Raw genomic sequence first — 13,558 nt, 5'->3', positions numbered from 1 at the left:
GTGGGGGGATTCGGATGAAATTTGGTGGACCGGTTGGGTGTGTGACAAGGATGAACTGATTAGATTTTGCTGAAGATCTAGATCTAGACACAAGAAATTTTTTAAGGGATTCTTCACCATTGAGAGATAGGGCGAAACCGATATATAGCAGGATATCTCAAAAAAGTTGTGGACGGATTCGAACAAAACTTGGTGGACAGGTTGGGTGTGTGACAAGGATGAATTGGCTCAATTTTGATGAAGATCCGAATCCGAATCCGGAAACGAGATTTTGTTTAATTCTTAAAGTGACTCTCAACCATTGAGAGATGGGGCCAAAAAGGATATATAGCATGATAATTTCAAATATTTATTGGGCCCAATATGTTCTACTGGTTTTTTTTACCCAATATGTTTTAACTGCTTTTGTCATGCTTAGCATACGGAAGAAGTCCGAATACAAAGCGGATGCGGACGGGCTTTGCATTTTCAGATGCTTTCGAGATGTTGTTCCTTATAATATCTCAGTCATAGCTGTAAAAAGCCAGTCCACAGGTCAATCTGTTTTCATAACATTTACATTTTCTCAGAAACCAACAGACAGCAGGAGCTAAATATTCTCCATATGCAATGGTCAATTGATTATTTTTCTTTAATGTCTCACCTCATACTTTACGACTAAACAGAAATGTAAAGCAGAATTTAAATGCTCATGGCACAGGTTCCAATGGTGCAATAAGAAAATTTTGATCCACATTTTCAGTGTGGATTTATGTTCTTTTCAAAAGACAATACGATCTGCGATGCAGCGCTATATTTTTCATCTGGAGAGTTTAAAGCCGGAGAAAAAACACATCAAGAACGAGAAAGGCACTCGGTAGAGTGCGTACCTCCACCAGGCTGAACAGTTTACATTTTGTATCCCAATGATCGGTCGGATCTTCATCCAGACCTGAACCAAAATCTAATCGGCTTGTTCTCGTCACCTACCCAACTCATCCACCAGGTTTTGTCATAACTTGTCCACAAATTTTTGAAACAGCATGTTATATATCGTTTTTGGCCCCATCTCTCAATGATGAAGAATCACAAAAAAAAAATAAACCCCCCCCAAAAAACCCTCTTGTTTCCCGATTAGGATCTTCACCAAAATCAAATCAATTCTTCACCGAACGTGTCCACCAAGTTTCGTCTGAATCCATCCACAACTTTTTGAGATATCATGCTATATATTGTTTTTGGTCCTATCGCTCAATGATGAAAAATCACTTTAAAAATTCTCATATCCGGATCCAGATCTTTATGAAAATCTAACCAATTCGTCCTTGTCACACACTTAACCTGTTCACCAAGTTTCGTCCAAATCCGTCAACATTTTGAGATATCCTGCTCACAGACAGACAAACAGGCAGACAGGTGTCCACCTTCGGTGGTGGAGGTAATAAATCCTGGATTTGAAGCTGAAATTTACGGAAATTTGCAGCTGAGCTATCCGACCGCTGCGTTTTGTAGGACATCCCGATCAGTTTACTGGAAACCACAGAACATGGCCAAAATAAGTGTTGAACAAATACTTAAATGATGGCTATGGGTCTTGGATGAAATTCATTCTCAGTATAAAGTCTGCGATTTCCAATTTCTTTCTTCATCCCAATTTCTGCCGGTTATGGCTGTGCCTCTAAAAAAAAGTTTAAATCGATATTAATTGAAAACACTCTTGGTGTAAAATACTGTATACACTGCAGTGCAAAAGTCTTAGACATTTCGTCTTGTTTCCACTCTGATGCATAAGGAAACCAAAACCTTGTGTTCAATGCAAATACACCTTTACGAAAAAGAAAAACTTATGAAAACAACCAAACAGATCAGAGAACGACATTAATTATCAACATTGTGCCCAACAGCATCCAGTGATGACTCCAGATTGTTTGGTAAAGCGAGGGATAATGTTCCGCGTGGCAGGCAGCACTTACTGCTCCCGGTACCGTGCAGCAACGGCTGTATGGGACTCGGTTCCAGTGCTTTCACTACTCACACTTTAGCTGCAATGGATAGACCAATAAAATATATGAAAATGGTTAAATGGCTTAAGGGGTAGAGAAGGAATTAACGATTTATTTCATAATTTATGTTAGATAAGACGTCCTGAAAATACCCCAATTAGAGCTGCCAGGATCCATCATGTGGAGTGAACCTGACTCGGTGGTGTAATGGTTCGAGCTTCCGCTCAGCATATGGGAGATCAGCGGTTCAAAGCCCATCCGAAAGATATTGAAAATGGTACAAGCTGCTTTCTTGCTTGAAGCTCAGCAAATGGATAGAGCAAGATCAAACAAAGTATGCAGCACTGGTGCAGGCTTTGAATGATGTAATGTCCTCTTCCTGTGTTGAAGATTCTTGTAAAGGAACTCAATATCTAACAGTAACCTCATCTCCTTCTCAAACCCTGGTTGTGACCCTTGTTCCTCATATTGTTATTCTTCTTCTGTCATATTCACTTTCCTTCATTTTCCACTCGGAGGCGCATGCCTGCTTCTTGCAGTGGGTGGTTCTGTGAATTTCATCAACTGCAACTAAAAGCCGGAAGTCGCTATTTCAACTGTGTGAAATCTTATTCCCAGGCTGAAAAAAATCATCTGAAACTGTGCAATGGATTCCCAAACAGGATGCATGGGTGGCAGACTGGCATGGTGGCGCGCGCACACACACACACACACACACACACACACACACACACACACACACACACACACACACACACACACACACACACACACACACACACACGACTTGACTTCAGACAAATGCAGCCGTTGACCTTGAGGAAAGTAATTTTCCAGAACACACTGGGTGCCAGTGGTACCAACCAGTGATTATGCATTAATCTCTGCAGTCTCCCCCCCCCCACCCACACTCCCCCAAAAAGCCCCTTCACCTTTAACATTTTATCTCCCCCCCCCCAAAAAAAAAAACATTCACCCCTCAATAGAGATGTAAAGCCACAAGGTTTTCTTGTACTCTATCCTCTAATTGCTGAGCATCATCAAAGGAAGCAGCACACACTATTTTTAAAGTACTTCCCAATGGTACTCCATCTCTTCTGGATCTGATTTTGACAAATTTCCCTGACAATATCTGCTGTTGTTCCTCCGCTCCAATCGGTTCTTCTGACCACGTCCTTGTCAAAGTGGACATCTCTCTGGCTATTATCAGAGAACCACCTCACCGCCGTCGAGTCTGGCATTTCACTCAGGCCGACTGGCAGGGTCTCCAAGCAGTCAACAAACTTATAGATTGGTCTCCTATCGCTACTTTCTCCAACATCAACTCATCCTGGAATTCTTTCAAAGAAACTTGCTCTCCCTCATGTACAGATTTATCCCCTCTCGTCTTTAGTTGTCCTACCCTTCCTCCCGCCCTTGGTTCACTGAAGCTTGTGGCGAGGCAGTTGTCCTGAAACAACTTGCCTTTGCCTCATGGAAAGCAAACCCAACTGAGGGCAATCTCAGTTCCTTCCATAAAGCTCGGAACAAGTGTGTATCTACCCTCAGGAGAGCCAGAAAACAACATCTTTCTCATCTCAAGTCTGAACTTTAAAACCTCTCTCCCTCCTCAAAATCCTGGTGGTGTCTAATCAAATCTGTTTCTGGTGTATGTTCTCCCTCCTCCTCCCTTACCTCAAATGGCCGCACTGCTGATACCGCACGTGAAAAGGCTGAATGCCTAAACTTGGTGTTTCCATTGAAGTCTTGTGTCCGAAACCCATTGCTTTCTGTACCCACCATACACAGTCACACCCAACTGTCCCTGGACTCTGTATCCTTTTCTCCTGACAAGGTGGAGAGCTTGCTGCCAAACCTCGACTCAGATTCTGCAACCGGTCCAGACAGCATCAGCCCACGTGTCCTCAAAGCCTGCTCCTCTGCTCTTGCTCACCCTCTCTCTGTTCTATTCACCCTCTCATTTGCCCAAGGTCATCTGCCATCTGCTTGGAAATCAGCAAACATCACTGCCCTGCATAAAAAAGGTGCAAAAACAGATCCCTGCAACTACAGACCAATCAACCTTCTCCCAATTATCAGCAAGGTTATGGAATCCATCATTGCTTCAGACATTAAATCCTTCCTCTTCTCAAATGGCTTGACTTCCAATCATCAATTTGGTTTCAGACCAGGTCACTCTACCCTGGATATGCTGCTTCTGCTCTCCCAACAATGGATGGAGGTCCTCAATGCCAGACATGAAATCAGAGCCATATCCCTGGACATATCACGTGCTTTCGACACAGTCTGGCACCCTGCCCTGCTCACCAAACTCTCTTCCCATGGTATCCAAGGCCATCTCCACTCATGGCTCACAGACTTCCTCTCCTGTCGCAGTCAATGAGTGGCCCTAAATGGAGTTCTCTCATCCCCTCTTCCTGTCCAGGCTGGAGTTCCTCAAGGTAGCGTTCTGGGCCCTGTTGTTTTTTTCTGGTTTTCATCAATGATATCTACGTCTCTGGCAAATCCTCTTTATCTCTTTGCTGATGACTCCACCCTTTTCCGTATGATCAGTCATCCCTCAGACCGGCAAGCAGCAGCTTCTTTGCTCACTGCAGATCTGGGTAAAATCACAAACTGGTCCAACACTTGGAACATGTCTTTCAATCCTGACAAATCTCACACTCTCACTATGTCTCTCCGAAAGGACCGTATGGAACCCCCCGCCCCCCGCTACCCCTCCCACCCCCCATCTACTTTCTCAACAATTCTCTGGAAGAAGACCTTTCTTTCAAGCTTCTGGGTCTCACTATCTGTCATGATCTTTCCTGGGAAAGCCACATTTCCAACCTGGCCTCCAAAGCCAGTTGCCGACTGGGAATCCTCCGTCGTGCAAAGTCCTTCCTCGGCCCACCTGAGCTCCTGACCACTTACAAAGCTTTCATCCACAGCCTGATGGAGTACTGCTCTCCCCTCTGGGCTGGTGCTCCTGCTCTCATCTTTCTCGGCTTCACGCTGTGGAAACCAAGGCATTTCTGATCATTGGTACCTCCCACGATGAGGCTGAGCCTTTGGGTTTCTCATTCTCTCACGGCAGGCAGGACGGTGCTCTTTCTGTCTTTTACCGTCTCCTCTCCAGTCTCGCCCCCCCCCTCCCCTGCTCCCTCTGCGATTTGTCCCCACCATATTTCTGCAGGGCGCTCAAGGTCTGCCAACAACCCCCTCTGGTAAAACTACCAACATCACGAATCACTGCTCACTTCACTCTTTCATTCCTCTTTTTCCCCACCTTTGGAATAAACTCCCTCCCTCTGTTCAATCCCATTCTTCCCTCCAGGCCTTCAAAACAGCTGTTCACCACCACCTCTTATCGTCCCCCATCCAAATCCTCGATCTTTTCTACCCCCGTTAATCCACCCCAAACCCACCTCCTTCAAATTCCCTGCTTTCCTTCCTGAAAGTCCCTGTAGTGTCCATCTTGTGTACCCCGTGTACCCCACCCCATCCCACTCCCTTCCACAGATCTCCTAATGTCTCTATTCCCCACTGTTTTGTCTTTCCCTCTCCCGCCCCTCTTGTCTCATGCCTCCCTTGCTGTGCGTTGTGTGTTCGCTCTCTCACGAGCCTTGAGAAGGTATACAAAAAATAAAAATATAAAAATATGAGAATAGCCAGGATGACAATTAAACAGCCGACCTCCAAACTCAGAGCGTTTGATCTTGCACATAATGTCCCGGATGTGGTTAATTTTAAATGATAAGTGAGTTTGAAACTATTTCCCACTTTACTGCCCAATACAGAGAGATAACCACAACTGTGAAGCCTCCTCTCCAGGTGACACTTTGTTTTCCACTCATGTATTCAGAACAGCAACCCACACCAAACGGAAAGATAATGACACAAAAAGCCACACGCATCAAAGGGCTGTTCCATTCCAGCATCCTGATTATAAATAAGTGCAAACTGAGAGCCAACAGATGTCACACACACAAGATAGGGATTGAACGTAGCATGATTCAGAAAGAGTTAACATTATCCATGGATGAGCACACATACACGTGATCTCTGTTTATATTTGAGCCAAGGCAATGTCGCGTGAAACTCTCCAAAATTTCAGCACCAACATTCTTCTGTAATTACAAAGCCATTTTCACATCCGATACAAACGTGTTGGATTGAGATGGAAAATGTGAGGTTTCTTGCTGTGCACCATTGCTTACTTTTGGCCCACATGTCATTCAAATTGGCAAAAACTTGGAAGCTTTTCATTTGGAGAAAATATCAATCCAGCACACAAGAACAGCAAGCACCTGTGTTTTTTCCTGTCGGCGTAATTAAGGTAGACAGCCAAAGGTTAGCTTTATTGTTTATAAAAAAAATTGCAAAGACTAATTATAGATCACAACCCCATCAAAAGTTAATGAAGATCTTTTGGGAGTATAAATGAGATCTCAGCAAAAGTTCTTCACATCTGTTGTCAAGCATCACCCTAACCCTGTTGAAGGGTTCACTTTCTCTTTTTGAAATATGTGGTTGTATGTGAAACATACATTTTTCACATTTGTCGATTGAATCCATTGGTTTTCCAACAATCACCCGTCTTCATCTTCGAATCACCAATTCACAAAGATTTTGCGATCAGTCATTTTTAAAATAAATACAATGTCCAGGCTCGTGGAAGAGCTAACAAGGGGAGCAGGAGACAAGAAGGGCAGGAGGGAAGCACTAAACAGTTGGGGAACAGAGACATTAGGTGATTAGTGGAAGAGATGGGGCAGGGTACACGGGGGTAACGAAGATGGACACTGCAGAGACTTTCAGGAAGGAAAGCAGGGAATTTGAATGAGGTGGGTTTGGGGTGGATTAACGGGGGTAGAAAAGATCATGGTTTTGGATGGGGGAAGACAAGAGATGGTGGTGAACAGCTGTTTTGAAGACCTGGAGGGAAGAGTGGGATTGAAGAGTGTGTGGGAGTTTGTTCCAAAGGTGGGAAAAAAGAGGGATGAAAGAATGAAGGTGAGCAGTGACTCTTGATTTTGGTAGTTCGACCAGAAGAGGGTTGCTGGCGGACCTTGAGCGCCCTGCGTAGATATGGGGGGGGGGGGACAGATCGCAGACAGAGCAGGGGGGGTAGGCGGGGGCATGGTTGAAGAGGATATGGTAGAAGACAGAAAGAGCAGACAGAAAGACAGAAAGAGAAAGAGGATGGAAGAAGACCTACCTGCTGTGAGAGAGTAAGAGACCCAAAAACTCAGCCTTATCGTGAGAGATACCAATGATCTGAAATGCCTTGGTTTCCATAGCATGAAGCCGAGAAAGGTGAGAGGAGGGAGCACCAGCCCAGAGGGGAGAGCAGTACTCCATCAGGCTACAGAAAAAAAAAATTTGTACATGTCCAGGACCTCAGGTGTGCCAAGGAAAGACTTTGTAAGATGGAGGATGTCCAATCGGCCACTGGCTTTGGATGCCAGCTTGGCAAACACACACACACACACACACACACACACACACACACACACACACACACACACACACACACACACACACACACACACACACACACACTGACAACTCTTCAACAAGAAACCCCTCAATCTTACTCTCTCAATTCTGTCCCATCTGTGCTCCACCCCCCCCCCCTCCGAGGTAAGGTCAGGTGTGGGAGCATGCGCCAGAACAGCGCGTCACTGCGTCCACTTTCTGCCAGTACTCCAGGGGCCTCTGTAAGGCCATCCCCCAGGTAGATGCCTGGCCCATCCCCATCTCTTTGAGATGTCGATCAACCGGCTGCAACCATGAGTACATCGGCCCATTGGCCTCCTCCACTCACAAGACTCCTTAGCTGAGAGAATCTTGTGAGCAGGATCAGCATCAGGAAAACGAGCCACATGTCCATACAGCCGCAGCTGATGCTCACGGACTATGCAGGCAACAAATCTCATTTGAGTCTCTCTCAGCAACCGCTCGGTGGACAAAAAGTCTGACCAGCGATAGCCAAGGATTCTCCGAAGAGACCTGGTACCAAAGGAATTAAGTATTCATCTCATATCCCTGGTCAGAGTCCAAGTCTCACATCCATAGAGCAACACTGGAAGCACCAAGGACATGAAGACTCGGACTTTCATCCTCCCGCACAGGTACCGGCAGCGCCACACCCCATGATCCAGTGAATTCATGACTCCCCAGGCCCGACCCAGACATCTATTGACCTCTGACTCACAGCCAGCAGACCCATGAATATCACTGCCAAGGTAAGTGAATCTCTCCACGACCTCAACATCCTCACCACAAACAGGCACAGACAGGACAGCAGCATCCAAGATGTTGTTACGAATTTGGAATTCGATTGCACACAACATACAGGTTCCTTTAGTCAGCTATGTCGATAAGTGCTTGTTCCCTAGATAGCTCACCTTCCATTATTTAAAAGTTCAGAAATTGATTAGATGCGCTGCGGATCGATTTAATAGTTAGGGAACGAACAATGGAGACATACCTCCCCCTCTTCTGCGAAGAGCAATAAGAACCTGCCGTCCCGTGATTCATGATGTCAACAACTCCCTCCCACCCGTGGTTGAGCGGGAGGATGGATCACGAGGGCATGAGTCACGCCGGGCATGGGGGAGGGGGGCGGAGAAGGATAAGGACGAGATCCCTTCTTTGTTTGAGGAGTAAGCTTTTTGCTTCAGCAGAGAGTTGTCGCTCAGCAGACCTTCGGGTCCTGTTTGGCTTGGGTTAGGGTTGAGGCCTTCGGAAGCTTTTTGCTTCGGCTGGCTCAGTGAGCTTCGGCTGAGGCCTGGCTCGGGAGGAGGCTTTTTGGAGGCTTTTTGCTTTGGTGGTTCAGTGAGCTTCGGCTTCTGTTTGGCTCGGGAGAGCTTTTTGCTTCGAGCTGCTTTGTTTTGGACGGAAGTTGAGCCGGTTGATCGGCTCGAGGTGCGAATGGTGGCAAATTCTTCTTCTTGGTTTGTGGAGCTCTTTGTTCTCCATTTTGGTTCCGGCTTGGTGCGACTCATCGACCTCTTCTTGGAGGTGGTTCCTCGGGGAAGCGATGCATCTATGGGAAGGATCGGCGCCTCGTCTCACCAGCACTTGTTGAGAAGCGCGGGAGGATTCGCGGGAGCTCGGGAAGGATTGCAGCTCACGGCGATTGGGTCCAGGGCGCTCTCGCTGGAGCCCGGGTCCGAACAACTTGAAGACCACACGAGGTGGAGAAGTTCGAGATAAGTTCTGGGTTTCAGCTCACTTGTCCTCCGAGCTGGAGCCCGTTATTAAAGGCCTCTGCCACCATTTATTGGATGTGTGTGTGTGCGTACGTGTGTCCGTGGGCCCGTCTCATAAGTAGGAAATTGTTAAGTCCTTTGTGTGCTGTAAATGTTTGCATTGCTTTTCGTATAGACGGTCGTAGTTCTTTTGTCATGCTTTTGTTGCTTGTATAATTGCATGCGTGTTTTGCCTTGTATAATTGCATACGTGCTTTATTATAATAAATGTCCTTGTGTGAATGTAAACCTGTTCGTTGCGTCCTCTTCCCTTAATTGAGCTGCCATCTTGCACTCGGAATATAGTTGGTTTTTAAATAGCCGGTAAAGTGATCGGGTCCAACGGGACTGCGCGATAATACCCCGCTCGGTTATCCCAAAAGGAAGCGAGCTGCTTAAGCGGCTCGTTTCCAAGCGGTCCCGTTGAGGTACAATCTCTCGGTAACCTACCCATGCGAATAATTAGGTAAATTGAAGATTTGGCTTGAATTAGATTAGATTAGGTAAATTGAATTAGATTTCCACCAGCCTTGAGAAGTTCAGCATAGATGCCACAGATCCCTGGAGCTTTACCCCCGTTTGAACCGGTTCACCGCAGCCTGTGTTTCCACAAGCGAAGGTGGACCACAGTTGATTGGAGGGTCAGCAACAGTTTTTGTAACACCCTTGACGTCCAACTCGACAGCTGGGGGATCAGCCTGGTACAACCGCTCAAAGTATCCGGCCCAGCGGGCCTTCACTTCGGACTCCTCTGTCAAGAACCTTCCACCCTCTGCTCTAACTTCAGTAATCCGAGGGATGGGCTTGGATGAACGCAATGCACGAATTCCCCTGTAAGCAGGACGAGAATCACTTGACCACAGGTGATGCTCTACCCCCTCACAGATTCCTCGCACATCAGCCTCCTTGTCCACCCTTAGCGCACGTACAGTTTTATGCCTCAGCTCCCTGAACAGCTCAGCTCTGCCATTAAGCCTGACCATGTGACTCTGGTCAATGGTATCCAGTGTCTCTTGAGAGACAAAATTCTTCTTTGCCCTATGGTGAATTCCAAGACATCCACCGGCAACATCAAGGACGGTGGCCTTGAAGGCACTCCACAACTCTTCAGGACCTCCCAAAGCACCCAGACCCCCCAAATCTCCACTCAGCTTGTTGGCAAACTCCTCAGCTACCCTCTCATCCTTGAGCTTGCTAACATCCAGCCTAGGCTGGGATGGTACCATTCTCCTAGATTTAAAGTGAAACTTAAGAGTTGCTACAACAAGCCTGTGGTCAGTATTGAGGAACTAGGCACTCCGGTATACCCTGCTGTTCTGGATCATCCTCCAGCGACCATCGACGAGGACATGGTCGATCTCCTTTGCCACACCTCCAGCATTGGAATACCAAGTTCAGCGATGAGCTTGTCGGTGCTGCAACCATGAACCAGCCACCCTAAGTCCATGACTTCTTGCAAAGTCAAGGAACTTCGTGCTATTCAGGTACACAGTTCCTGACCCATGGGGACCAACACACGTCTCATAACTATCTCGATCAGTTCCAGTCGAGGCATTGAAATACCCTAAGACGAGAAGTGTATCTCGTCTGGGGCACTGATTACCCACAGACTCGAAAGTGGCATAGAATACGTCTTTCATGGTTAGATCACTCGCCTCAGTCGGAGCATAAACAGAGACCAGGGAAATGACACCCAAGGAGTGACGAATCCTTAGTCTCATAATACGCTCGTTGACCGGTGTTACCTCAATTATCATTGGGGTCAGCTTATTTATTGGACACAGTTACAGTAACTCCTTGGGCATGGTAATCATCAGAGTGACTAGACCAATGGTTGTTGTAACCACCCACCATGATCTCGCCGCAATCTGGTCTCCGAACCTCAGAGAGAGCTGCAATACCGATGTCCAAACGCTTGAGCTAAGATGATAACAGAGACAGGTGATCATCCTCTCTTAGGGATAGGACATTCCAGGCACCCACCCGAAGGGACCGCCTCAGGTTAACCCAAGGAGATGGACGACTGGTGGACGTGATGGACGACTGGTGCAGTCTGCTGGACGATACCTCAGCACCACTCCGACACACTCTCCCGCAATCTGACCCGGGAATGTTACCCCATGGTTTCCCTCCTATCATCAAAGATTGGGGGTCCCGAAGGCTTTGCCTGAATCTCGTCATCCGGTGAGCTGCCCTGCGAAGGGAAGCTGCACAAGAGATACTCCCACGGAGTGGGTTTTCAGATTTCTTTGCGTTTTTGTGTTTTGTGGAATGAAGAGTTTCACAGTGGCCAGAGTGCAAATCCTGCCACCAACCTCCTAATAAGAAGTAACCCAACTGCAGGAGGACGTCCGCAGACACAGTTGGGCACTATATATGGATGGCCATTGGCTCACAAGGAGCTCCTCCGCCCTTTGATTCACAGGCAGGGTGATTCAACAATGTTGTTGCTATCCCTCAGTTTAGGCATTCGTCGGCGGATGTTAAAGATTCCATGGTGTCCTTCGGAAAGAGTAGGTGAGCTGTCGCCGGCATTCTAGCGAAATTCCTGCCCTAAGCTGGGAAGGCAATGGCAAACCACTCAGTATAATCATTGCCAAGAAAGTGCTTCAGCAGTACCGACGCTCTGTAACAGAGTATAGTACATCAGAATCAGTAGGTAATGGTGGGAATGAATTTGAAAGACAGATACAATGGGAGAGGTGAAGGATTGGATCAAGACTTTTGATCATACCCACTTTCTACCATCCTTCTATCTAGCCCATGATCCAAGCTGGTGCATGAAAACAATTTTTTTCAATACTGGATAAATAAATGGAAAAAAGGAAAACTCGCTGTGGAAAAATAATGTACGGTGTTATAATGTTTAAATATGCACCACATATTGTCTCTGCCATTAAAATACATTTTTTCACGAGTAAGAATTGTAAACATGGTGCACATTAGCAGAGCAGTACATACAATAGTCAACGAAATGGTTAATAGGTTAAATGGTGTCATACTAACATAATGTGATACCACTTGTAATGTACATGTCTTCAGGTCTCATAAATCGTATAGAACTGCATAACTCAACCCATCGAGTGCTGCACCTATTTACAATCCTCAAAGAACAGATTTGTATATACTGAATAAGAAAAATAAGGAGTCGAGGTTTTAACTTTGGCAACAAATTTAAAAGTTTCAAATTTATCACAATTATGAGGGATGTTCAAAATGTCCTTGGAACAATATACTCACATAACGGTTCAAGTTAAGCCAAGATATTTGTATTTTTTCAAGAAGAAAGTTTTTGCGTTCGGAAGGAAATAATTTCTCTTCCACATCATATATATATATATATATAAAAAATATATTTTTTTTGCAAAGCAAAAACACCTTGGCTTTCTCAAACTATTGTGTTTCCTTACTACAACCTTGAACCTCAATTGCATTCACATTATCATGAAATAAATAAATTGCAGTTAAAAGTTGCTAACATCATGTGATATTATATAGGAACAGATCTTCGTCAAGGTTCATAGATTTCATAGATTTCATAGTTCAGAGGTTCATAGATGAGTGCCGTGGATGTAAAGGACTCAATGTGTGCCCTACTGCGTCATCAGGTTCGGGGGTTCGATCTGTGTTTATTGAAGAGATAAGTATGGTCACGAGAAACAATTCAGCAGTATGTTGTCCTGATGAGCCCACAACAAGGGTGAAATATATGTGTATATTTTTTATATATGTATATATATACATATATATATATATATATATATATATATATATATACATATATATATACATATATTACTATATATATATATATATATATATATATATATATATATATATATATATATATATATATATATATATTGTTACGTTTGAGGGGGGGGGGGTATGCATTCAAAGGGTAATTAGGATGTTTAATTAGGCATGCCATGCTGTTCGAGTCTACCAGGATCTCGATGTAATAAGTATCAATTCAGTGGTGATAAGTTGTCTAGTAAATGTTCATTTCTTCAAGGGGGAAATGATAATTGTCCCGTAATTAGATAGGGACACGGGATAGGGTAAGTGTGTCTGCGTAAACCCCTTTTAGTAGTCCCTGGAGGCTGGCCGTGACGTCACAGGACAGGGCTGCGGATGGCTCTGCCCCGTGATCACGATTGGCGGAAGCCGACGGCGGTGGGCCAATAAAACGGCTCGATTGGAAGTGACGAGGACGGGAGGATAAAAACGTTCTGTTCGGGGTCGAAAAGGAAAAGGAAAAGGAAAAGGAAAAGGAAAAGGAAAAGGAAGAGGAAGAAGATCGGGACAAAAAGATCGTGTTTTTTTGGTGTGGAGGCT

The 13,558-nt window shown here is 45.5% G+C and overlaps 1 protein-coding gene across 2 annotated transcripts in view; it reads right to left on the bottom strand.

Moving 5' to 3' along the window:
- LOC147018368 (inositol hexakisphosphate kinase 1-like) overlaps nucleotides 1–13,558 on the bottom strand; it is a 66,504-nt gene that overhangs the window by 40,265 nt on the left and 12,681 nt on the right. Inside the window, exon 1 of one of the 2 annotated variants that reach the window (XM_085897950.1) lies at nucleotides 6,182–6,848. The exons of the other annotated variant lie outside the window; for it this stretch is intronic. The gene's annotated coding sequence lies outside the window, so the exon portion shown is untranslated. Of the gene's footprint in view, nucleotides 1–6,181; nucleotides 6,849–13,558 lie in introns of those variants that run through there. 2 annotated transcript variants of the gene reach the window in all.

The sequence above is a fragment of the Eptatretus burgeri genome, chromosome 10 (genome assembly GCF_056783735.1).
Source record: "Eptatretus burgeri isolate ZD-2024b chromosome 10, Ebu_testis_v1, whole genome shotgun sequence".
Taxonomy (NCBI): domain Eukaryota; kingdom Metazoa; phylum Chordata; class Myxini; order Myxiniformes; family Myxinidae; genus Eptatretus; species Eptatretus burgeri.
Note: the sequence above shows the minus strand (reverse complement) of the source record. Positions and strands in the feature narration are given on the sequence as shown.